Source organism: Gorilla gorilla, chromosome 15 (assembly GCF_029281585.2).
Source record: "Gorilla gorilla gorilla isolate KB3781 chromosome 15, NHGRI_mGorGor1-v2.1_pri, whole genome shotgun sequence".
NCBI classification, from domain to species: domain Eukaryota; kingdom Metazoa; phylum Chordata; class Mammalia; order Primates; family Hominidae; genus Gorilla; species Gorilla gorilla.
Genome location: NC_073239.2, coordinates 99,309,362 through 99,334,776, shown reverse-complemented (window position 1 = coordinate 99,334,776; position 25,415 = coordinate 99,309,362).

Genomic DNA, 25,415 nt, shown 5'->3' with positions numbered 1-25,415 from the left:
CCATTTTCTACACCTAAAAATATAGATAATAACAACTCTTACAAATGACTACATTAAAAATCAAATTAAAATGAGATGGCATATTTAAAGTACCTGAACATGATAAATGGTGAATAAATCAATGATATTACTGTTTGTATTACTTTACCAAATGTTCCTTTATTTATTCAACAAACATTTAATAAGCATCTATTTTATATAGGCATTTTATAATGCCTATATAAAATAAGGTAGACAACAGGTATTTCATAATAAATAGGACGAACATAATATCTACTTGCAAGAAATTTGCAGTCCAGTGGTGGATAGAGACAGTTAAGCAATTGTAATACAGACTTATTTGATAGGAGAAATATGAAGTTTTATGGACGCATAAAGGGTCTGGAAATTCAGGAAAAGTTACCCAAAGAAAATAACATCAAAATTCCATCCTCAATAGTAAGAAGACATATTAGGCTAAGTAGTAGTGGAAAATACTCAAGGCAGAAGGCAGCAGGTATGCAAAATCTTGGAGAAGAGAAAGCGCGGTGCATGCCGATGTGTGAGAACAATTTGTAGTGTATATAACAAAGATTCAGTGAGAATAGCCTTTCCTGCTCCTATCTCAATATATTCCTGGAAAGAACTGGTATGTGAGGAGAAGCAGATCAAAATTCCAGCTTCTTTCATGTTCACATTATCTCCAGAAGATAGTAAGTCAGGGACAGCAAACATTTGTGGAAGCAGTGTGATGATGTCTTTGGCGATTTGGAACACGCAGAGGAACTAGGACAGTCTAACAAGTGATTAAAGAGAAAAGAAGAGCTTGTACTAAATAAAGAGTTAAAATATGGGCGATGAATAGTAGACACAAAATTGTACTAAGAATTTCAAACAGAAGACCCATCTGTAGTCTTTGCTCGTGCTCAGATATCCTGTCCCTGTCTTCCTTCTGGTAGACTCCCACTAATATTTAAACACCTGACTTAACTGACTCTTCCTCTACTGAGCTTTCTTCAACTCCACCTAGAAGAATGAATCCCTCTTTCAGTACAATCCTTCGCATAACAAACTGTATTTATCTTCACTGAGGTACTTTCCTTCTATTATTTCATCATTGTGTATTGATACGCATTTCTTCCCTGCAAAATGAACTCTGAGGGATGAGCTAAAATCCTTATTCACATATATATCTCTGTTACGGTTACAAAACTAGTTTGGGGTAATATTTAACTAAAGAATATGTCCTTTCAACTTCCAAACTGGTTAAGTTTAGTGTACATACATGACACAGGTGTGTGTATCATCAACGTAAGGACTGCAGAATTCTTATAAGCAGTCCACAGTCAATAATTAGGCTAAATTCCAAAAGGTGTTAGATAAGTTATTGCTTGATATTTGAAGCATTTACCTATAGACATAATTGTATAAGGGACATTAGCTTACCACAAAGAGTTTATATGAGCCTCTATAATCCTATGTAAACAAAAGCAATTTCATTATGATTTCTGTAGCAAAATATAGCCCAGGTTCCAACTGGGGATGTCAGGAACAACTCTCATAAACCCTTATCTCTTGTTGTTAGCACTAACAAGAAAAGCTAAAATCTTTCCACTACAGAATATGAATATATTTCTCTCCTCATCCATGTTGACAGGATTCTAGAAATGGAGTAAACAGAGTTTCTGAATAAAAAATTAGGATACATGGCATTCCCCAAGGCAGGATAAATAGAATATTTGAAATTCTATGGTTTCTATTTACAATGGAGCTTTAGAGGAGTTATGAAGTGATGCATTATATTAAGAAAAATAATAGCACTGTATCAGTGAGGTCTGGAGCAGTAGGGACTACTTGTTATGAAATGAGAAGGACTGGTTAGTGAGGCCGAAGCTCCTAACAAGTCTTAGGAGAATTTGGTGATGGTTGGTACCTAGTATGGAAATGATGGTTGTGGCTCCTGGCAGAGGAAGCAACATAGTAAGTATTGGTAGCCAGGCTCAAAGTCATTGGCTTCCTTGGGCAGGCAACATCACTTTAGTAGCTCTCTATGTCTCTTGGTGGTAATACCAAAGGCTCCACTGAAGGACAGCTGGGGCCTTCTGTGTGAGCCACAGAAAATGACAGCAGTGGTTTGCTTATACAAGTCGAAAGCTCACAGATCAGGCACTATTAAAAGAGTGTCTAGCATTTCTTTTTATATCTTCCTAATTATTTTCTCTCTTAAATTTGCCTATTCCATTTTTTTTTCTAATTGCTTAGAAAGTGCTTAATTAGTAGAATATTTTGGTGGAAAATTCATGTTACAGGCTTTGTAACAGTAAACTTTTGTTAAAGTGTTAATCTGCATGTAAAAGAAAACCACAACTGGCCAGTTTATGCTGGGTCTACTTAAAGGGACAAAAATAGACTGAAAAGAAATGCAAATAATGATCATTTAGACCAGGGATAAATTTCCCAACTTTTACATTTCAGCTTTGATGAAAACCCAAAAGCCTAACACAATGAACATTAAATAGCCTAACATTGCTCTCCTTAGCTTGCACTGCCAAAGATTCCTGTGATGCACACTTGGTTGGCTAAGTGATTGCTACAATTGAATGAAAGATGAATGCAAATGCTATGCAAGCTTCACACAAACTTTTCTTTGAAAACAGAATTTATAGCCAAATAAAGCAGCTGCTCTAATTATAAAGGCAACACCTAGGCAGCTACTCCTAAGCACAACTTAATAGGAGCCACTGTGAATAAATCAATTAATCAATTATTTCTTCAATGTAGTAGGCTTTATCTTACTAGGTATAGAGGCAGAAAGGTGTGATATCCTTCTTCACCCATCATGAAGGCTACAGCCTACCCTCCTATTGATGTGGACAGGAGACAGGGAAATACTGAGTAGAAGAGGGTGGTTCCCTGGCGAAGGCCCCACCCTCAAGCCTGGAGACCCACGATCCTAAATGGGGACAGGAATTCCTGTTTTTGTGCCCAAAACGTTCTCTTTTGACCTGTCACACTCCCTATTCTGTACCCTATAAACCTCAAACCTCAGGGTCCAGAAGCAGACAAAAAGAGGAGGAGAGACAAAGAGACAAGCAGAGAAATTGCAGAACAGTGCAGCAGAGAAAGGAAGAGAAGAAGCAACTGAAGGCCAAGAGGAGTTCAGCTGGGGGTGGCTGGAGAGGAGTTCAGCCACTGCATGATCAAACTCCAGGGAAAAATCACCTTTCCATTCCATCCCCCTTCCGCCTTCCCATCCATCCTGCTGAGATACACCTCCACTACTCAATAAAACCCCCACATTCATCCTTCAAGTCTGTGTGTGACCCAGTTCTTCTGGGAGGCTGGGCAAGAGCTCAGGATACAGAAAGCTGTCACACTGGCCCTCTGTTCTTGCAGAAAGGCAGAGGGGACACTAACCTGGTTAACACTTAAGCCATCTGTGGACAGCAAGGCTAAAAGAGCATTGTAACACTGGCATCACAGGCACCTACCCCTAGACACTACTGCGGGGCTGGAGCCCATAGCACTTGCCCTGGCTCCTGCACCTGCCCATCTGTGTGCTCTTTCTCCTGCAAGGGGTTTGAGCTCACAGCATTCTAACAGAGAGCCACACCCCTGTCACACACACACTGTGAGGGAAGCCAGTAAACTCTCTTGTCTCACTATAACAAAAGACATGTTGGTTAATGAGAGAAAAGTATAATAAACATATTTGTTTTACATGACATGGGATACTTCAGGGATAAAGACCCAAAGACTCAGGGAAGAGTGTCCATTTTTATGCTAGTATTTGATAAAGAACGGACAGCAGTGTAAAAATGCAATTAGACAAAGGGTGTATAATCTAATAGTAATAGACAGAAGAGGGAAAGCTAATAAGGCAAGTCCTGTCTGTTCAGATTCTTCTTATTCAACCTGTAGCATTCCTTCCTCCTGGGTATGGGCCAAGACTCTGCTGGAATGAGGGCCTTGAAGGGAAAAAGTAGAGAGACCTTTCTAGGTTTTATGGCTTGTTTTGAGAGACGGGTTCTAGTTTCTATGACCCATCTAGGGGAAGTGGAATTCTGATTTCTATGAACTGTTTCAGAGGAGAAAGAGGGATAGGAGACAGGAGGATTGGAGAAGATGAGAGAGACCTTGCTCCTGAGGCTTTCCCATCTCCTTTAGTTCAAAGTACTCAGCATGCCTAAGTGCCATACTTTGGAGTATCATGTTCTGAGCCCCAACACAGGCAGATGATCTATAGACTGCTTTAACCACTGTATTTTTAAATCACCTGTGTCATCTGCTGCTCTATTTTTCCCACATTCACTTACCTACTAACAGTGAGGCTCTATCACTCTAGATATTTTTCAGAAATTATTGTTTCTGAATTTTTAGAAAGACACAGAATTCAGGAAAGCTTCTCAAGCTTCAGCCTCTTCTGTGGTGTGTGTATAGTCTTCTAAAATAGGGTGGCTTTTCTAACTGAGATGTCCTAAATCTGTTCCCCACCCTTACTGTGGTCTAAGACTTCACCTTCCTTAGTCTCTGATGGAGACTATACTGTTGGATTTTGATTTCGCTCCTACAGCAGTTTCTCCTCTGTATGAGACCCTGGTCTAGAAAGGAGTTCTAGAAAGGCAACTCAAAGACATTAGAATATTCTAGACTCTTCAGTCCTTAACACATGCCTTGCACTCACCCAGCAGTGGAGAAGACAAACCCTTTCTTTCAGAGCTGCTGGTCTAAAATTCCCCCCATCTCATTACTTCCCTCTACTCCCTTAGCCCACACCTACCACTAGCATACCTGTTAATTATCTCCACTTTCTTCTTTTAGTTTCTTATTTATTTGTGTTTTTAAAGAGTCAGTACCTCACCGTGTTGTCCAGGATGGAGTGCACTGGCTATTCACCGGTGCAGTGCCTGTACTAATCAGCATGGTGGTTCTGACCTGCTCTGTTTTCTACGTAGGCCAATTCCCCACTCTTCAGGCAACCTGGGGCATCCTCACTCCCAGGAAGTCACCATATTGATGGCAATCTTAGTGGAGACACTTGATCTGCAGAGTGCACTACAGGCCAGATCTGTAAAGCTCAAGCCATCCTTCTGCCTCAGTCTTCTGAGCAGCTGTGGCTACAGGGAAGTGGGGAGGGAGGGGACAGGGGGCCCCTCACCCAATTCCACTTTCTTGAATTTGTGAATTATCAGGGATGCTAACAAAAATTCTTTGCTTGACCAAACTTTAATCAGGCTCCTTGGCCCATCTGTGAACTCCCTTGTAGAATCCAGTTTCGTAGAATCCAGTTTTAAAGAATCCCATTAGGTGTGTTTAGCTAGAATCCTCCTAGTGAGTACTCCCCACCCTGGATATCCGATCAGGTTCCTCATGTTCCACCATCCCCCAGTTGATGCCTGATCACACAGGCCTATCTTGTGACAGAAAGAATTCTGTTAGGTAGGCTTAGCTAAAATCCTCCTTCCTCGTGATGTTTCGTCTTCGTAATTTTCTTATCTGCTGATTCCCACTCCATTAATTGACTATAAATTCTCACTTGTCCATGCTGTATTTGGAACTGAACCCAGTCTGTCTTCACTACTGCAAAATTCATTTGTGGTGGTCCCTATGTCTATCATAGGGGTCCTGAATTAAGTCTGCCTTGCCATGCTTTAGCAAATATCATTGAATTTTTTTTTCTTATAAGTAACTCATCACCATATTTTGTTCTAAATATTGTTGTTTTGACATCTATAGCTGTTCTGTTGGTTTTTATGTGGCAGCTCTTAAGTGACTGAAGAAACAGTTCTGGGACTGTTGTCATTGTCAAGGCTAAGGGACAACTTCTCATTTGCTCACGAAAGTTCACTGAAAATCACTGACAAAGAGGCAGATTAACAGGATAAAGCATATGTAAATGTGTGATCATAGTTTTATGTGACATGGGAGCCTTCAGAATGAATACTCCAAAATACAGGGAAAATTGTCCATTTTTACACTTAGGCTTAACAAACTATTGACAACAATATAGAAATACAATTGAACAAAAAGGGTATGATCTAATGCCAATAGACTGAGTGGGGAAACCTAGCAAGGCCCATTTGTGTAGACGCTTTTTTAGCATCTCTGAGCCTGCATTTGTTCCTTCTGGGTACGGGACAGGATCCTCTCTGGAATGGGGGCTTATGACTTCCATTCAAACAAGGTAGGTCAGATAACTTCTTTATGGCCAGTTGTTTACACAGAAAGGTGAGGGGAAAATTAGAGTAACATTTTTAGTTTTCATGGCTGGCTTTGGGGAAAAGGAACTCAGTTTCTATGGCTAGCCTTGGAGGAGAATTGAACTGAGAGACAGGAGTGCAGGAAAAGATCAGAGAAAAACTATTGCTTCTGAGGCTTTTATTTTGGGGTGTTGTTTTCTGAGTCCTAACATCATCTTCCCAGAATCTTTGCCTTCCTTTCATTCTTTGTCTCTTGTCATTCATTCTTCTCAGAACAGCCAGTGTGATGTCTTAACAAATAAATAAAATAAGGTTTATGTTATTTTCTTGCTTAGCTTTTCCAGTAGTTTATTCTCACTTTAGACCAAAATAAATAAATGAGCATGTTTTTCAAAAACCCAATCATCATTCCATAAGCTATAAAACCATCTTTGATCTAGCCCTTATCTACTTTTCAAACCTCACTTATTTTACTTCTTTCTGTTTAAACATGCTAAGTTTGCTCCTGGCTTGGAAACTATGCACTTATTTCTTTGGGCAAATGTTTTCCTGCTTTGAGAGAGGAAAAAAAATTTCTCTACCATCTTAGGTTTTGAAATTGTAGTCATGGATTAAATCGACAGAAGACAAATTAAGAGAAAAGTCATACACATTTAATTGCTTTTATTTTACACACATGGGGACTACACAGAAAGAAAGAGAAAACCCAAAGAAGCAGTTGGACTGGGAGCTTATATACCATTCTAACAAAGGGATATAAATTGTGAACAAGTGACTAGACAAAGAAGGGTGGGAACTGGACTTCCAGGGATGGTAAATTGTGGGCAGATGACCAGGAAATATGTGATAGAAAAAAGTTGCTTAATAAAGCTTGTTATGCAGACTCACTTTGGTGTCATATCCTGTGATAAGAGTCCTCTTCAGTGATTAAGAATATCCTTCTCACAGCACTGGAGAGGGGAATACCTTTGCAAATGGAAATTTGTCACCTTTACAAAGGTAAATGTACACCCTTTTAGACAGAAAGTGAGAGGGCAGAGCATTTTGTGTCCGCTCTTTCTCAATTGCCCTTCACACAAAATAATCCTTATGCCAAAGTAGCATATTTTGGGATGGCATATTCTGCTCCCCTTCAACTACCCCAGCATTTGCAGGTCTGACTCCTTTTTATTCAAAACTCATTTTAAATGTTGTCTCCTGATCCTCTGAAGGAGCATCCCGTGCCCCCCTCTTCATCATAGTAGACTCCATTACTCTTTTTACAGTAATTTTCACTATCAGTAAATGTCTTACTTGTATTAAGTTGGTGCAAAAGTAACTGCGGGTTTTGCCATTGTTTCAAAGGAAAAACCACAATTACTTTTGCACTAACCTAATATTTTGGTTTCATTCTTTATTGTCTAGCTGCTCTGTGCAAGCAAGGAAATTGTGTGCATGATTTATAACCTCAACTTCAACGCCTAGAAAAATATATGGCACATAATAGGGGCTCCAAAATATCGTTTAATTAATAACAAATATTGCTATAACAACACTGATTGCTTAATTATCCTGATCTCTCATTGAAATGCTTAGGGCCAAACACTGCTCTTCTTGCATTATAATAAAAAGTAATTCCTATTCTCATCCCTAGTCCTCCTTTTAGTTTTTAAATCAACTTTTCTTAGACTATCACAAGGCTATAACAAAGAACAAAAGGAAGGCCAAAGGACACAATCTATGATGACTTTAGCTCCATAGGGGGAAAAATAAAAATGGGCTGTCTTCAGAATTGCTGAACAGATGTCAAACCCATTTGCTACTTCACAAATCATTGTAAAGGATAATTAGATTCCATTGCTCCTCCAACAAGGTGACACAAAGAAAGATGATACTAGTTTCCAAAGAGGGGGCTTTTTCATAACCAAACAACTGAGAATTGCTACTTGAGAGGTCACTATCAGATTAAGGATCATAATATCAAGGCTGAGTCTAGAAGATAATTTGGGACATCTCCATGGCCTGGCCAGAACAAAAAGGAATAGTGGGAAAAAGAAAATATGTATATATATAAATAAAACTATCTGCATCTGCTGAGTATTTTTTATCATACATATAAAGAAAATAAAAGCAGCTCTCCACTTTCTTACAAAACGTGTTCCTGAAAATGTACTTGAAAGTGGAGTATCTGAAAGGCTAAATAGAAACGTAATTTTATAAGAAAATAGGTGATGGAAATGGAGACTTTTTTGCAAGATTGCCTAGCAGTGTGACAAAATACTTATTTACTCCTTTTAATGGTCCTTTCTAGCTCCTTGTTTTCTAGCAACTCCCAGCATAGAGAGAAGAAACTTTGCAAAGGCCAGGGGCCACACCCAGGTAAACATCTACATGCTGCCAAAGAGATAGTCATTCTGACAGCTGAGAGCATCCATCCAACCACAAACAGCTGCTACTTCAATGAAGACTTAACTTACGCAATTGTGAAATATCTCATAATCATCATTACTCTGCTAATGTATATACACATACACACACATATATGTTATTATGTGAAAGGAATTTTAATTGTGAAAACGAATAAAGGGGAAAACATAAACCATGCAAAAGTTGAACACTTACAGTAAAACAAGTTAGTAAATCAGTAAACTGTAATAATTGTTCATGTAAATAAAAAACATGTTGCACATATATATCAAAGAAGAATACAATGTTATTTCTGGAAAAAATATGATATCACCAGTGGGTCCTGCAAACTAAGCATGAGCCCTACCATGTTTTTTCTGTTAACTTTGGGAAGCCAGTTTCCTAGAAGCATTAATCACATGCTTTATTATGTTAAAGAAGTCACCATTTATAGAATAAATGCAACTATACCTGTTTCCTCATCTGGAAGCAATGTCTACAGCCATTTTAGCTTTTAGTTGTGGGTAGGAGGGTTCTAGCATCTAGGGGGTATTGGCCAGGGATACTGCTACATTGTATAGGACAGTACCACAACAAAGAATTTTCTTTTCCAAAAGGCTGAGAGAGCCCAAGTTAACACACTTTGCTCGACACTTAAGAGAGATAGATGATAACAGATTGATTGATAGATTACATTCTTCTGTTAAATAATGAAAACAAAAACTCTCTTTAAAGCCTCAAACAGAATGCCAAGTAATATATTATTAGAATATTAACACTGTCAATTTGAAAAAAAAGACTCAGAAATGCACAACTTGGCATTATTTTACTCTGGGGAAGTTCTCCACGTTCATATGCCAAAAGCAATTACCATATTCCTGATTGCTAATTAGACTGGCACAGGTTTCAACTTATCTACAGATGGCAACTTAAATAATAGCTAATTTTTAAGCTACGTTTTGAATTTTGTAGGTTTCAATTTAAATATTTAAAGCTATGAGATCATCTGTTAATGTATTCACTATAACAATGAGCACAACTCTGTCATATAACAGGCTTGGACATATGGAAGAACAAGACTGGTTTCCCAAGCCACATGTAAAAATCATTCACATTTCTGGAAAGCCTACCCTACACTGAGACTCACATTGAGTTGAGAGAAGTATGTATCTGAGAAATATTTCACTCACCCACCCCCCAGAGAACCCCTGCCACATACGTGTTCCAGTAATAAGAACAAGAACCCCAGACTAGAAGTCAGATATGTTTCATTTTGGCCTTCTACTTTTTATTAGTTAGGTGATAATGATCAGTCCCAGAGTCACTGATGCCTCAGTTTATCCATCTGTAGAATGAATGGTTTAAAACCGTTTTGTACCTTTATTCATCAAGGCCACCTCTGAGAATGTTATCAAAGCTTGTACTCTCCTCCCCCAAAATGAACATATTCATTGCATACATTTTCAAGATATTTCCTAAAGCCTGTTTATGAACTCACTAGGAATCAACTGATCACTAGTTAACAGCCTCAGTATTAGACTAGGTTCTTGTGCTGTTAGCAATTTTGAAAAAAGTTTTAGCTAGAAAATATAGAGAAGTAGAAAGAAAGAGCCTTCTTACCTGTGGGCATCCTGGCTATGGATCATTGTTCTACACAAAGCCACACGGGAGCATCAGCAAAGGATACTGTAAAAAGAATGGAGATAGGCTATCTCTGCTTCAAATTTCAAAGAGCAACTAACAAAAACAACCTTTACAATTCTACTGTTTAAAACCTTTCTCATTAGAATTGAAAGCTTGTCCCTAGTCTCAGAATAAAGCATTTGGAAACTTTAGGGATTTGTATATGATTTTTTAAAATATTACATTGGAAAGAATACAAAATGAAATAGATATCATAGATGAATAACTTCTAATTGTTTTAACAGGGTACAAATACCTTTATTAGAGTAACAAGGGAAAAGTTACACCGGGCAGTTTTGTGTTATAATTATGAAAGAGTTACTCTTGAGTAATATAAGAAAGAGATAACAAAAAGATCTGATTCAATAAGAATTATTCTGATGTTAAGAATACAAAGCAGACTTCTCATGTGGCCGCAGTTGCAACAGAAAGTCAACTCAACAGGCTTCAATTTCTATGATTTCATTTCTCTCTACGGTCTGAGCTAAAAAAAAAAAAAGAAAAGAAAAAAGAAAAGAAAAGCCTATTTCACAGACAATGTAGAGACAGGTAGAAACTTCCTTGATGTATCAAATTTTTAAACTTAAGCACAGGTGTGATCACCAGGTGCATGCTCCAGGTGCACATACATCTTTGTTAATATCCACAGAATGTCAAGCCTTTCTTTCAGTCTGATTGGGCAAATTTAGAACACATGTTTTCTCTTCACTATGAAAGGTTTATGGGTTCAGACTAATCATCTATAGCATATAGATATTGGGAGATCATTCACAATGTGTACTGAAAAACTGTTAGCCACATATGTGCAGAGGCTATGATTTGGTTATTATTAAATTAAAAGCAACTTAACAAAATTCTGTGCCAGTTCTGCTCCAAATACACTGCTTGCTTTTTTCTTCAGAATAATAAACAACATATTAACAATTAAAGCAATGGTGTGACAGTCATTCCTAAAACCTGCTTTCAATAATCTTAACAATCACTATTTTCTCCCTGCATCTCATTAGCAAAATAGACTTCAGGTAAGAATCCCAAAACTTGGTGCATTACAAAGGAAGAAGTGTTTAATCCATGGATTAGCAAAATTTTTTGTAAAGGACCAGAGAGTGAATGTTTCACTTCACAGGCCACATGGTCTCTGTTTTATATTCATTTTATTTAAAATAAACTCATTAATAATGTAAAAAAATTTCTTAGGTCATAGGCTGTACTAAAACAGGTCTAAGGCTAAATGTGATTGATGGGCTATTGTTTATCTATCTGGTAGGAAACACAAGATTAAGTTCAATTGAAAGACTGAATGCAGTAAAGTATGATGTAACATTCATTTCATATTCCTCAGTTGATGAATCTGAAGTAGGGTGATCAACCATCTAGGCTTGTCCAGGACTGGGGTTTTTCCAGAATGTTGGGCTTCTAGTAATAAATCCAAGAAAGTCCCTGACCTATCTGGATGATTGGTCATTGATATGGTTTGGCTGTTTACCCACCAAAATCTCATCTTGAATTGTAATCTCCATAATCTCCACGTGTTGTGGGAGGGAGTTGGTGGGAGGTAATTGAATCATGGGGGCAGGTTCCCCCATGCTGTTCTTGTGATAGTGAGCGAGTCTCAGGGGATCTGATGGTTTCCTAAGCATCTGGCATTTCCCCTGCTGGAACTCATTCTCTCTACTCCTGCCCTGTGAAGAGGTGCCTTCCTCCATGACTGTAAGTTTCCTGAGGCCTTCTCAGCCATGAAGAATGTGAGTCAATTAAGCCTCTTTTCTTTATAAATTACCCAGTCTAGGTATCTCTTCATAGCAATGTGGGAACAGACTAATACAGTCATCCTAATAAATTATGCAAATGAGGGAAGTGAAATTCTTGAACAAGGAGGCCAAAAGAAAGTCACTTCATGGCTTGACCATCTAACTGAAAAGCAGGAAGAAGACTGAGATGGGTGGGGTTAGAAGGCTAGTGGATTGAATCCTTATAACCAAATAAAGGTGAAATCAAACTCAACTTCTTGTTAACAACTCCATAGTTGTTAACTTTTAACAACTCCCTGGTTGTTAAAAATCATTCATTTTTCTATGTTTAGCAAAAGCTGGGAAAATAAGGGGTACAGAAGTCATACAAAGTAGTGAGAGTCAAAAGAAACCAAACAGGCCATGTTAAGACTGGAAAACAACAACACAAACATTTACTCAGAAGAGCAGCTTGAAATTTCCATTTAAACTAGTCAACAAACAAGAAAGGTTGTGCAATCACATCAACACTATCCCCAGGTGCTGCTTATTCCATTTCGCTCTACAGTCTCTTTTGTTATTTTTTTTCTTCCTATTGAATGTCACTGGCAAGAAGTCAAAGAGTCCATTCCAGGTTTCGGTTGCTGAAGCAGTGAAGCAGATGGTGTCAGAAGCCAATGCAGGAGGGAAATACAGATCACACACAGCTTAGTTTATTTGAGACTTACAAAAGATCTCATTAGGTCAGTGGTTAGAGCAGGGTGATAGAGAAGGAGTTGTTAGAAACCCCATGTCTTATTCTGAGGAGACCATTTCAAGACTTAGTTATGATAATTTCTTTTTTTTTTTTCTTTTTGAGATAGAGTTTTGCTCTTGTCACCCTGGCTGGAGTGCAATGGCCTGATCTCAGCTCACCGCAACCTCTGCCGCCTGGGTTCAAGCAATTCTTCCTCACCCTCCCGAGTAGCTGGAATTACTTACAGGCATGCATCACCACACTTGGCTAAGTTTTGTACTATTAGTAGAGACAGGGTTTCACCATGTTGGCTAGGCTGGTCTCGAACTCCTGACCTCAGGCGATCCACTCACCTCAGTCTCCCAAAGTGCTTGGACTGTAGGCATGAGCCACCACATCCGGCCAGTTATGATAATTTCAGTACAATACTGAAACAAGGTCAATAGATTTGAAAAGATCAATGTTCAAAGCAACACTAAGTGGCAGAACAGGAATCTCAACTTGCATGAGAGCAGCAAATGGCTTAACATAGGAGTGGTCAAGAGAGGCAGCAAGATGCATTGGAATATCCAAGTAAAGAAGAAACTACGAGGGAAAAAAGAACTTTGCATAAATCTCGAAATGGCATTTTTGTATTTCCATGTATGCAATATATTATTCATGAAGTATAAAACATCTCACATGGTCTCACTTATTTGCACAATTTCCTCAAGAGGCCTATTGGAAAGAAATCTTGACACCCATTTCACAGACAGCAGGATTTAATTATTTCCCCAAAGTCACATCTTGAAAAAGTGCTGACATTGGGACATAATCTGTTTCCCTGAACTCCAAAACAATCCAGTCTAGAAGAGCATGGAATAAAGAGAAGCACAAATCAGTTACTAGCCTGGGAAATATATTAATAGACCCGATGTTAAACATTGGAATTATTATAGCTAACAGAATGAGAAAGAAAAAGATGCCAGATGTCACTTAGGATAGAACTCTAAGGGTAGGATTAAAATGTGAATGTAGCTAAGTAAAATTCCTTAAGGAATTATAGTAGAGAAGCCACCAATCCAATAGCACATTGTTTAAAAACCTCCATCCAACTAGGGCATGAGGTGCATGCTGTCCAATACACCTAATATACGAAAATGCGTGAAAACTGTTCTGAGTTGAGGAAACAGCATCAGCAGGATAGTTATGCACCTTGTAGGCTTCTGGCCTACATTTAGCATGTGTGCTGCCAACTCGGTCCCCCAGATACTGCACGCAACAAGCACAGAATATACCTTCTTCTTATCTGCACATGGAACATACTGTAAGAATAACCACACACGCAAACATAAAGCAACTCTCAATGATTTTTTTTAAAGAGCAAAATTATACCAACCATACTTTTAGAATAAAATAGAATAAAAGCAGAAATCAACACCAAGAATCTCTCCCAAAACCACACAATTACATGGAAATTAAACAACATGCTTCTAACTGACTTTTGGGTAAACAATAAAATTAAGGCAGAAATCAAAAATATCTGTGAAATAAATGAAAACAAAGACACAACATACCACAATATCTGGGATGCAGCAAAAGCAGCATTAAGAGAAAAGCTTATGCATGAAAGGGAGATGTCAAAAAGTTAGAAAAATCTCAAATTAATGATCTATCATAACACCTAGAAGAACGAGAAAAAAAAAACAGAATGAAGTAACTCCAAAGCTAGCAGAAGAAAATAAATAACAAAACTTAGAGCAGAACTGAGTGAAATTGAGACCCCAAAATTCATACAAAGAATAATGAAACCTGAAGTCAGTTTTTGGAAAAAATAAACAAGATCAGTAGATAGATACCCAGATTAACAAAGAAAGAAAGAGAGAAGATCCAAATAACCACAATTAGAAACAACAAAGGTAACAATACTATCAATCCCACAGAAATACAAAAGATCCTAAGAGAGGATTATGAAAACCTCTATGCACACAAACTGGAAAATCTAGAGAAAATGGATTAATTCCTGGAAATACACGACATCCCAAGAATGAATCAGAAAGAAATCAAAACTTTAAACAAACCAGTACCAAGTTCTGAAAATTGAATCAGTAATAAAAATCCTACCAACCAAAAAAAGCCCCAGTGGAAATTGATTCACAGCCAAATTTTACCAGACAAAAAAGAACTGGTACCAATTCTACTAAAATTATTCCAAAAAATTGAGGAGAAGTGTTTCCTCCCAAACCCATTCTATGAAAGCAGCATTATCCTGACACCAAAACCTGACAAAGATACATCTAAACAACAACAAAAACAAAAGCTACAGGCCAATAACCTGATGAAAATGATGAAAATATCCTCAAAAAAGTATTAGCAAACTGAATCCAGCAGCACATCAAAATGTAATTCACCATGGTAAAGTAGTCTCCAATCCTGTGATGCAGGTTTGGTCCAACATATGCAAATCAATAATGTGATTCACCACATAAACAGAATTAAAACCAACAATTATGTAATTATATCAATAGATGTGAAAAAATCCTTTGATAAAATTAACTATCCGTTTATGATAAAAACCATTTAGAAGCTAGGCATCAAAGGAAAATATGTAAAAATAAGAGCAACTACGACAAACCAAAGCCAACACCATAATGAATGGGCAAAAGCTGGAAGTATTTCCTTTTGAGAACTGGAACAAGACAGGGATGCCCACTCTTACCACTCCTATTCAACACAGTACCGGAAGTTCTAGCCATAGCAATCAGGCAAGAGAAATAAATTAAAGGTATCCAAAATAGGTATAGAAGAAATAAGACTATCTCTCTTCACTGATCATTTGACGCTATACCTAAGACACCCTAAAGACTGCCAAAAAGCTCCTAGAACTGATAAGTGACTTCAGTAAACTTCCAGAATACAAAATCAACATACAAAACTTCGTAGCATTTCTATACACCAATAATGTTCAACGTAAAAACCAAATCAAGAAAACAGTCCCATTTACAATAGCCACACCCCAAAAAATACCTAGGAATACATCTAACAAAGGATGAAAGATATCTACCAGAAGAATACAAAACACTGCTAAAAGAAATCATAGATGACACAAACAAGTGGAAAAATATCCCATGTTCATAGATTGGAAGAATCAGTATTGTTAACCTTGCCACACTGCCCAAAGCTATCTACAGAGTCAACGCAATTTCTATCAAACAATCAATATCATTGTTCACAAATTAGAAAAAAATAGACTAAAATTCACATAGAACTGAAAAATTAAAAAAAAGAGCTTGAATCACCAAAGCAGTCCTAAGTGGAAAAAAAAAAAAAAAAGCTGGAGGCATCACAATCACATTACCTGACTTTAAACTATATCATAAGTCTACAATAACCCAAAACAGCATGGTACTAATATAAAAACAGACACATAGATCAATGAAACAGAACAGAGAACCCAGAAATAACGCTGCACACCTACAGCTATCTGATCTTTGGCAAAGTCAACATAAATAAGCAATGGGGAAATGACTCCCTGTTCAATAAATTGTGCTGGGTTAGCTGGCTAGCCAAATGCAGAAGAATAAAACTGGACCCCTTCCTTACACCATATACAAAATCAACTCAAGAGGGATTAAAGATTTAAATGTAAAACCTAAAATTATAAAAACCTTGGTAGATAACCCAGGAAAACCATTGTGGACATAGGCCTTGGGAAAGAATGTATGACTAAGTACTCAAAAGCAATTGCAACGAAAGCTAAAACAGAGAAGTTTAACCTAAGCTTCTGGACAGCAAAAGAAACTAACAACAGAGTAAGCAGACAACCTACAGGAAGAGAGAAAATATTTGTAAACTATGCATCTGATAGAGGTCTACTATCCAGAACCTGTGAAGCACTTAAACAATTTAACAAGCAAAAAACAAACAACCCCGTTAAAAGTGGGCAAAAACATGAAAAGACAATTATCAAAAGAAAACATACAAGCTACCAACAAACACATTAAAAAAAAGCTCAAAATTACTAATAATCAGAGAAATGCAAATTAAAACCACAATGAGATAACCATCTCACACCTGTCAGAATGGCTATTACTAAAAAGTAAAAAAAAAAAAATAACAGATGCTGGTGAGGCTGCAGAGTAAAAGGAATGCTTATACACTCTTGGTTGGACTGTAAATTAGTTCAGCCACTATGAAAAGCACTTTTAAGATTTCTCAGAGAACTTAAAACAGCCACCATTTGACCCAATAATCTCAACCTTGGGTATACACCCAAAATAAAATAAATCTTCTACCAAAAAAAACATATATGTTCATCCCAGCACTATTCATGGTAGCAAAGACAGGAAATCAACTAGGTGCCTATCAACAGTGGGTTGGATAAAGAAAATGTGGTACATATACACCATGGAACACTACATAGCCATGAAAAAAGAATAAAATCAAGTCCTTTGCAGCAATATGGATGCAGCTGGAGGCCAAGATCCTAAGCAAATTAAAGCAGAAACAGAAAACCAAATACTTAATGTTCTCCCTTGTAACTAGGAGCTAAACATCTGGACATATTGTTTGCAACAATAGATACTGGAGACTATTAGAGAAGAGAGGAAGGGAGGCAGAAAAAGGTTGAAAAACTTACTTGAATATTATACTCACTACCTGGGTGAGGGGATCATTTGTTTCCCAAAGCTCAGCATCACACAACATATCCATCTAACAAACCCACACATGTGTCCCCTGAATCTAAAATAAAAATTTAAATTAAAAAAAAACCCAAAGCATTATATTAATTTTATAGTGTCCATATTCTCACATTCACTTCTCCTTTTCCAGTGGCCATAAGTTCATAAAGATTCATACACACCTCCAGGGCCATAAATTTTGCTGGTCTAGAAACCCCATAAAACTTCACTTCTAAAGCTCAGGTTCTATGTCTGGTACACAGTAGGAACTCTATGCAATTTGCTTACTGATTGATTAATGATCGATTGATTCTACTTTCCTTTCTCCTTTTCAACATCCTTCAAGGTTCCTGGCACAAAGCTTGATTCACAAACATAGTTAGGGTTTGGATCCTGTTTCTTTCTCTGCAAACTAAGGTAGGGATGGCTGATGTGAATTCTTTTTTTTTTTTTTTTTTTTTTTTTGTGGGCAAGCTATTATGTGGCAGTGACTTCACTTCCATGGTCTAAAGAAAGGTTCCCTGATGTTGGATACTGTGCTTATTTTAAACTCAAATAGCCATATGCGAATGTGGAGGAAACATATGATTTTAGGGAATGAAGAAACTTCAAAGATCTTTGAGTATGAGGCCACTTAGCCAGATGCCTTAATTTTGTACTGCTAAAACAGAATTTCAGATACTTGGTAATTTATAAAGAAAATAATATATTTTTCACAGTTGTGGAGGCTGGGAGGTCTGATATCAAGGTGCTAGCATCTGGCACAAGTTTTCTATGTCTGTCATCCCATTTCAGAAGGTGAGAGAGAGAATGAGGGGAAGTAGAAGGGGATAGGACTTGCCCTATGTTGCACACCCACTCTGGGGATAACAGCATTAATCTATTCATTTTCTCTGCTCTCATAGCCTAATCGCTTCCCATTAGGCCTCACCTCCCAACACTGTTGCATTGGGGATTAATTTTCTAACACATGCTTGAAGACACATGATCAAACCATAGTACCAAGTAAATCAAGAAACCAAGTGGTTTACTCTCTGCATAAATGTTACACACACACACACACACACACACACTCTCCCTCTCTCTCCATTTCTCTCTCTCTCACACACACACACACTCTCTCTCTCTCTCTCTCTCACACACACACACACACACACTCACTCAAAAGACATCCTCAGCTCACTATCCTATCTTCATGGAAAGTAGCACTAGACAAAATCACCTAGACATTTATTTATTTATTTATTTATTTATTTATTTATTTATTTATTTATATTTCATACCACTGAAACATAAGATTCAGGCAAATAGTAACTTCTCTGTCTTATTTACTTTTTCATCCCCAGCTCTTATCCACATGCCTGGCAAAACTAGGTTCTTGATAAATATAAATTGAGTAAGTGAATAAGTACAATGGTATAGTCATTCATAATCTCTTAATATACTGGTGTTTATTGGACTGTCTCTGGTGTTATTATTCCTACCTCTACTTTCTTCCCAATTGGACTGAAAATCAAGTTAACAAAAATTGACAACTGAAACTAAGAAATACAAGAATACCAATTTTTAAAGCAACACATTTATATGTAGAAAGATATTTCTCCTCTGATACATTAGTTGCCCATTTCAGACAAAGAAAGTTTGTTTTATGAAAATCAGACTGACCACAGACTACTCTTACTTCCTCTTTATTTCCATAAGTGTTGACAGTTTGTCACCAAGAGGTCATTAACAACATATTTTCTCTAAAATAATATACAAATATAAACTGGACTTAAAAGCACTTTAGGGTTTTCATCAAGCTAAATAAGTAAAGCAGATTATTTCTACCAAATAAAAACATCTAACTACTGAACTTATTTATTGTGAATCTTATTCAGGGTATCTTGGAGAAGGAAAACTTAGGTTTCATTTTAACTATAACCAATCAAGGTTTTACCTCATTTTTTGGTAAAATAGTCTTTCAAAATAGTCCTAACATGCTTAGATAATTAGAAGCATTGCTTATTGAGGTTCAAAAATTTTGTGGATGTGAATTTTCTGATTTTGTTTGGTAATGATGTACACATCCTATTCTAGGTTTTTTTTTTTTCTATCAAGTAACTTAGAGTATGTCCAGAAGCTTTTTCTAGATCATTTTAGCAGTTTACTGGCTTCATCATGTTTATGGGCAGAAATTTTCAAAAGGATCAAATAACTGAATTCCTCTTCTGGTGACAAGAATTGTAAATTGTTTGTATTTAAATGTAATTTTCCATAAGATTAAGTTTTTGTTAAATAATTTGGCCTTTTTAAAAATAGATGTTACAGTGGCATTATTTAGAATTAATATGAACTCAAGTATAGTTTGTATAGATGTAGTATCTATACAGAGAAGAGGGTAACATAATTTTGCTTCTTTTAGCTTCCTAGATAATTTCAAAATTCTATTTTTTTTTTTTTTTTACTTATTAAAGGAGCTTTCAGGGCCTTTGAGAATAATTTTTTTGGTAGTTTTTGCTTATAGAAACAGGGGATGAGAAATCCCAGGAGTCATTTAGGAAAGAGTGAATAGGTGCTACTTTATTTTTATACACAGAGAGCCTGGGCAGCTAATGGGCTTCAGGTGTGAAACCCTGAAGTAAGAAGATCTTTGCTAATTAATAAGATCCTTAGCCTAGTTACAGAAAGGCATTAGAATAACACAGATCCTGAGCTAAGTTGTTTTTAGTTTTATGTTTGAGAATCACCAAAGCCAAGCCAGAGGTGGGGAAGAGCTTAATGTTATCCAATCCACACTGTAATTCCCAGCAGTCCAATACACTCCCTCAGAGACACATTCATTTGTAAATGAAAGAGAAGTCCAGCAGTCTCTGGAAACTGGAAAGGCGGTTTGGCAGAAGAAGCCAGGGATCCAGAGAGAAACACTTATGACTTTGACAAATTAAACAAATTTTCTGACTCTCACATATGCAAAAATGTGGTGACAAGACTTGCCTACAGAGTTATTGTAAGAATTAAATAAGATGCAGGAAAACTCTGACACATAGCTGAAAGCCCACAGAGGACAGTCTCATCCCCCTTTCCTTTGCACAAGGTCTAACTTGGGAGAAAGCAGCAGTTTAGGGATGCAAAGCTTGTACCTCTTCCTCTGGTGCAAAGTCCAGGGCCACCCTAGGAAGCGTCTAGTCACAAGGCCAGCCTTCAGGGCAACAGTGCTTGATTTAATGCTCTACTGTCCCTATATTGAAATCTTTCATATGTTTGAACAAGGAATCCCTCATTTTCATTTTTCACTGGACTCCGCAAATTATGTAGCTGGTCCTGCTTCTCCAGTGCTGGAAGATAAGTGGCTACTGCTTCCTCTCCTGGTTGGGCAGTCCCCAGGCCCCACACACTGCTCTGGAGAGGGAACTTGAGCTGAGAGCTCGAAAATCAACTAGAATTTCCCAGTCTTTTCCTGGTGAAACAGACATTATTATCTGAAAATGTTCACTGGCGTGAAACTTTAAGGAAGTAAGTAATAAAGGCAGTAAATGAAGAGTTAGATCTTTCCAGAAACATGACTCTGAAATCTTCAGAAGATTGGTGAATACACTCTTCTACTTAATTTTTTAAATCTTGGTCTGAAAGGTTGAGATAAGTTAGAGACAAATAACTTTTAGTAGAACACCGGTTTTTCAGGGGCTGAAGAATAAATACCCTATAGCAATTACTGCACCATATGCTTAAAATTTACTAAGAAAGTAGATCTTATGTTAAGTGTTCTTACCTTCAAAAATAATAATATAAATAAAGGGGCTGGGAGGAAACTTTGGAAGATGATGAATATGTTTACGGCTTTGATGGTGGTGATGGTTTCACAGGCATGTACTTATCGAATTGTATACATTAAATAGGTACAGCTTTTTATATGTCAATCATCTCAACAAAGTGGTTTTAAAAATAAATACTAAAATCAAATGAACAAATTCTCATATTATAATATTTACAGTTTAATGTCATGTATTTATTGGAAACCTAGCTATCTTGCAACCTCACTTATTCAAAATACAATCAGTAGCATAAAAATGGAGTAAAAAGGCCCCTTAACAAATAAAGTAAGTGTGGGAAAACAAAAGCATTAGAGTTTATTGACTTTACTTAAAGGACTTAGCCTCAAGTCAATACTGCTAAGGGACTTTCTGGTTTCCAAACTTTCCGTTGATTAAATATAATAAATTACACCAGGAGAGGCTACTTAAATGGTGCTAGAATCCAGAAGAAGGATCGTTACTAACAGCAAGTGTGGAAATATATACACTAATATGTACATAAACACATATTTACATACACACAGACATGTACATACACACAGACATGTACACACTCACACACATGTCCACTAACATGCCAGTTAAAGTTGCAAAATACTGTTAACATTTATTGCAAGGAAGAACAGTTTCATGCCTCGGTAGTTTTCAAATGTAACATCATTTTCATGGCTGGCATTTGCTATCATCAACAATGGGCCTGCTGTGATTTTATGCCTTTCCCCTGTATGATTTCTAATCCCTGCATCAGTTGCTTGTAGTAATATTATTGTCTCCATTTTACAGAAAAGAAAATTGAGATTCAAACAAAGGTTAAGTTGTTTGTCCAATATTCCAAGGTAACTAGATGTAAAAGTGCCCAGTGCTGGCTATCTCCCCAAAAGGTCTATTTTTAACCATATTAAAATAAGAGAAACACATTTATCTTCATAATGATAACCCAAGTCATTAAGAGGATGAAAGTATATGCCCCTTATACTCCTTTTTTTAATTTTAATTTTAATTTATTATTATTATACTTTAAGTTTTAGGGTACATGTGCACAACGTGCAGGTTTGTTACATAGGTATACATGTGCCATGTTGGTGTGCTGCACCCATTAACTCATCATTTAGCATTAGGTGTATCTCCTAATGCTATCCCTCCCCCCTCCCCCCACCCCTTTAAAGAAAAGATGTTCCTATGGTTTGAATGTGCCCCCTTCCAAATTCAGGTGTTGAAACTCAAAGGCACATCTATGCAAACCTGCCCCCAAAATCCAGGGGGAGCTGAGAGGTCAAAGACAGAGGCTGGTATATCCAGTTTCTGAGAAATAAGCATTTAACAGGGACATACAAACAAAAGATACATTTGTGTCTCGAGTGGCAGAGAGACAAGATAGTGGATTCCCATGCCATTATACCTGGGAATCACGTACACCCTTTCCCTGTGGTATAGAAGCCCAGCCAACCTACGGCTTCTATATCACAGGGAAGGGGTATAAATGATTCAGAAGGGATATGTAGGACAATTGCTTAAGGGCAAGACTTAGGGTAACATCAAGATCATTTGACCTAAGGACAGGATTTCTCATAAGTAAGTGCACTTACACAAGGAACAATAGATACACTGGAAGTCTTAGAGGCATTCCCAGAACAAGGGTTAATCAGAAGTTAACATGGCAGATTAGCATCAAAGATGGAGTTGCTTTAGCCTTCACAAAACTTAATGACCAATGTGATAGAGATGGGGGTCTTTAAGAATTGATTTGGTCATGAGGGCTCCTCCCCCATGAATGGGATTAAGGTCGTTATAAAAGGCTTCGAACAACACTGGGCCCACTTAATCTTCTGCTCTTCTGCCATGTGAGGATACAGCATTCCTCCCCTCCAGAGAATGCAGCAACAAGGTACCACCTTGGAAGCAGAGAGCAGCCCTCAGCAGGCATTGAGTTTGCTAGCACTTTGATCTTGGACTTCCCAGCCTTCAGAACTGTGAGACAGTAAATTTCTGGTCTTTAGAAATTATGCAGTGTCAGATATTTTGTTAAACAGCACAAAATAAACTAAGAGATGAATAACACATTTTAGAAAGATGATATACCAAACAAATTATCATTTTTTCCTTAATGATACTTGGAATTTTAGCTATTTGAATTAAATTCATAGAATTTACATCTAAAGAGTTTCAGATAAATAAAGATAAATAAAGAACTAATCTGTCATCCTTCTTTGCAGTCCTGTGGCAGAGATAAACCAATAAAAATAAATATGGAGCTAGGTAATATTATGGCACTCAAAATCATCATAAAAATATCCTAATAGTTCTTTCATAGGGAAATTTCTATTTACTTTTTTTGTAATTGTTAATATGAAATATGGGCTGAGATTTATGCACAAAACATTTATTTCAGTGTGATTTAAAATGTAAAAAAATTTTTTTTGAGACGGAGTCTCAATCTGTCACCCAGGCTGGAGTACAGTGGCATGATCTTGGCTCACTGTAACCTCCACGTCCCAGGTTCAAGCAATTCTCCTGTCTCAGCCTCCCAAGTAGCTGGGATTACAGGTGCATACCACCACGCCTGGCTAATTTTTTGTATTTTTAGTAGAGACAGGGTTTCACCATGTTAGCTCAATCTCCTGACCTTGTGATCTGCCCACCTCAGCCTCCCAAAGTGCTGAGATTACAGGCGTGAGCCACCGTGCCCGGCCTGAAGTGAAAAAATTTTGTAGCAAACAAATGCTAGGGAAATAATTGTTAAATATATATATATATATATATATATATATATATATATATATATATCCATATGACATGTGATATTACATTACATATATGATACCGTGTTGCCATTGGAAAGGTATTGGAAAATGTTTAATATCTTCAAAAACTTACAGAAAATTAAGTATTTATATCCCAAAGTGTATATGCAGTAGAGTAGCTCTTCATGCTGTTTTCCAGGTATTATCAGTTGGCCCACTTTCCACAAAAATTATAGGATCGGTATTATTGGTCTCCTCATGGTTGAGTTGAGCCATGCTATAGTTCTGGCATTTAACTGCCAATTAAAACTCCTCTAGAACTCTCTTTTTCTCACATAATACAGCAACTGCCAAATTTGTAATGGTGGTTGCACTATCAGCTCAGGTCTAAGAATAATTTTTATTAGTAGAATCTACTAAACACATTGTCTTAGTCAGTTCGGGTTTCTATAATGAAACACCATAGACTGAATGGCTTATGAACAACAGAAATGTATTTCTCACAGTATTGGAAGCAGGAAATCTGAGATCACAGTGCAGAAGTTCTGGTAAAGCTTCTCTTCTAGGTTGCAGAGGGCCAACTTTTTGTGCCCTCACATATTGAACAGAGCAACAGAGCTCTCTGGAGTCTGTTTTATAGGGACAGTAATCCATTCATGAGGGCTGTACCCTCATGATGCAATTGTCTACCAAAAGCCCCACCCCCTACCATTACATTGTGGGTTAGGACTTCAGCATATGAATTTTAGGGGAACAAAAACACTCGATCCATAACACACCTTTGAAATCCTTAATAGAGTTTTGTCTATTCATTAAAAAAATTAAACAATTGCAATGCACAAAGCATTAAACAAATAGCAGTACATGGCAGTAATTAAATAGATTCCCAGGAAGCTTACATTCTAGTGAAGGAAAACAAAAAATAAATAAATAAATGTATAATATGTCGGATGACTATTAAAGGGTGGAGATGATACTTTCTACTGAAACAGATTGGTTATAATGAATTTACAAGTTATTTATCCTTCTAAATAGATATTATATGTCTAAATACCTGGGTCAATGTTCAACAGAGCTCATAATTGTATGGGCACTATATATCAAATCAAAACGGTGTTTTCATTAATGGAAGGTATCATTCTTATTTTATAAACCAATCTCCATATAGTTCATATGGTGTCAGGACTCAATATCCACTTGTATTTGGGTGCACTCAATTTTATATGCACTTTGCAAGTGTTTACAGCTGACCTGATTAAAATATTGAGAATGTGTATAATCTGTAGGTGATTCCTTTTATACTTGTTGCTGAATTATGTTTCAAAATGTGTGAAAAATTAGTTCTTTAAATTTAGATAACGTTTATATTGGTGGCTAGACATTAATGCTAAACTCTCAAGATAAATATTTTTGTTATTACAAGTCTCCATGCCACAGTGTGACCCAGTAGGTTAGCCACAAGGGATGCATGCTCCAGCAGCATCCAGGACACTTAACCAACCTCAG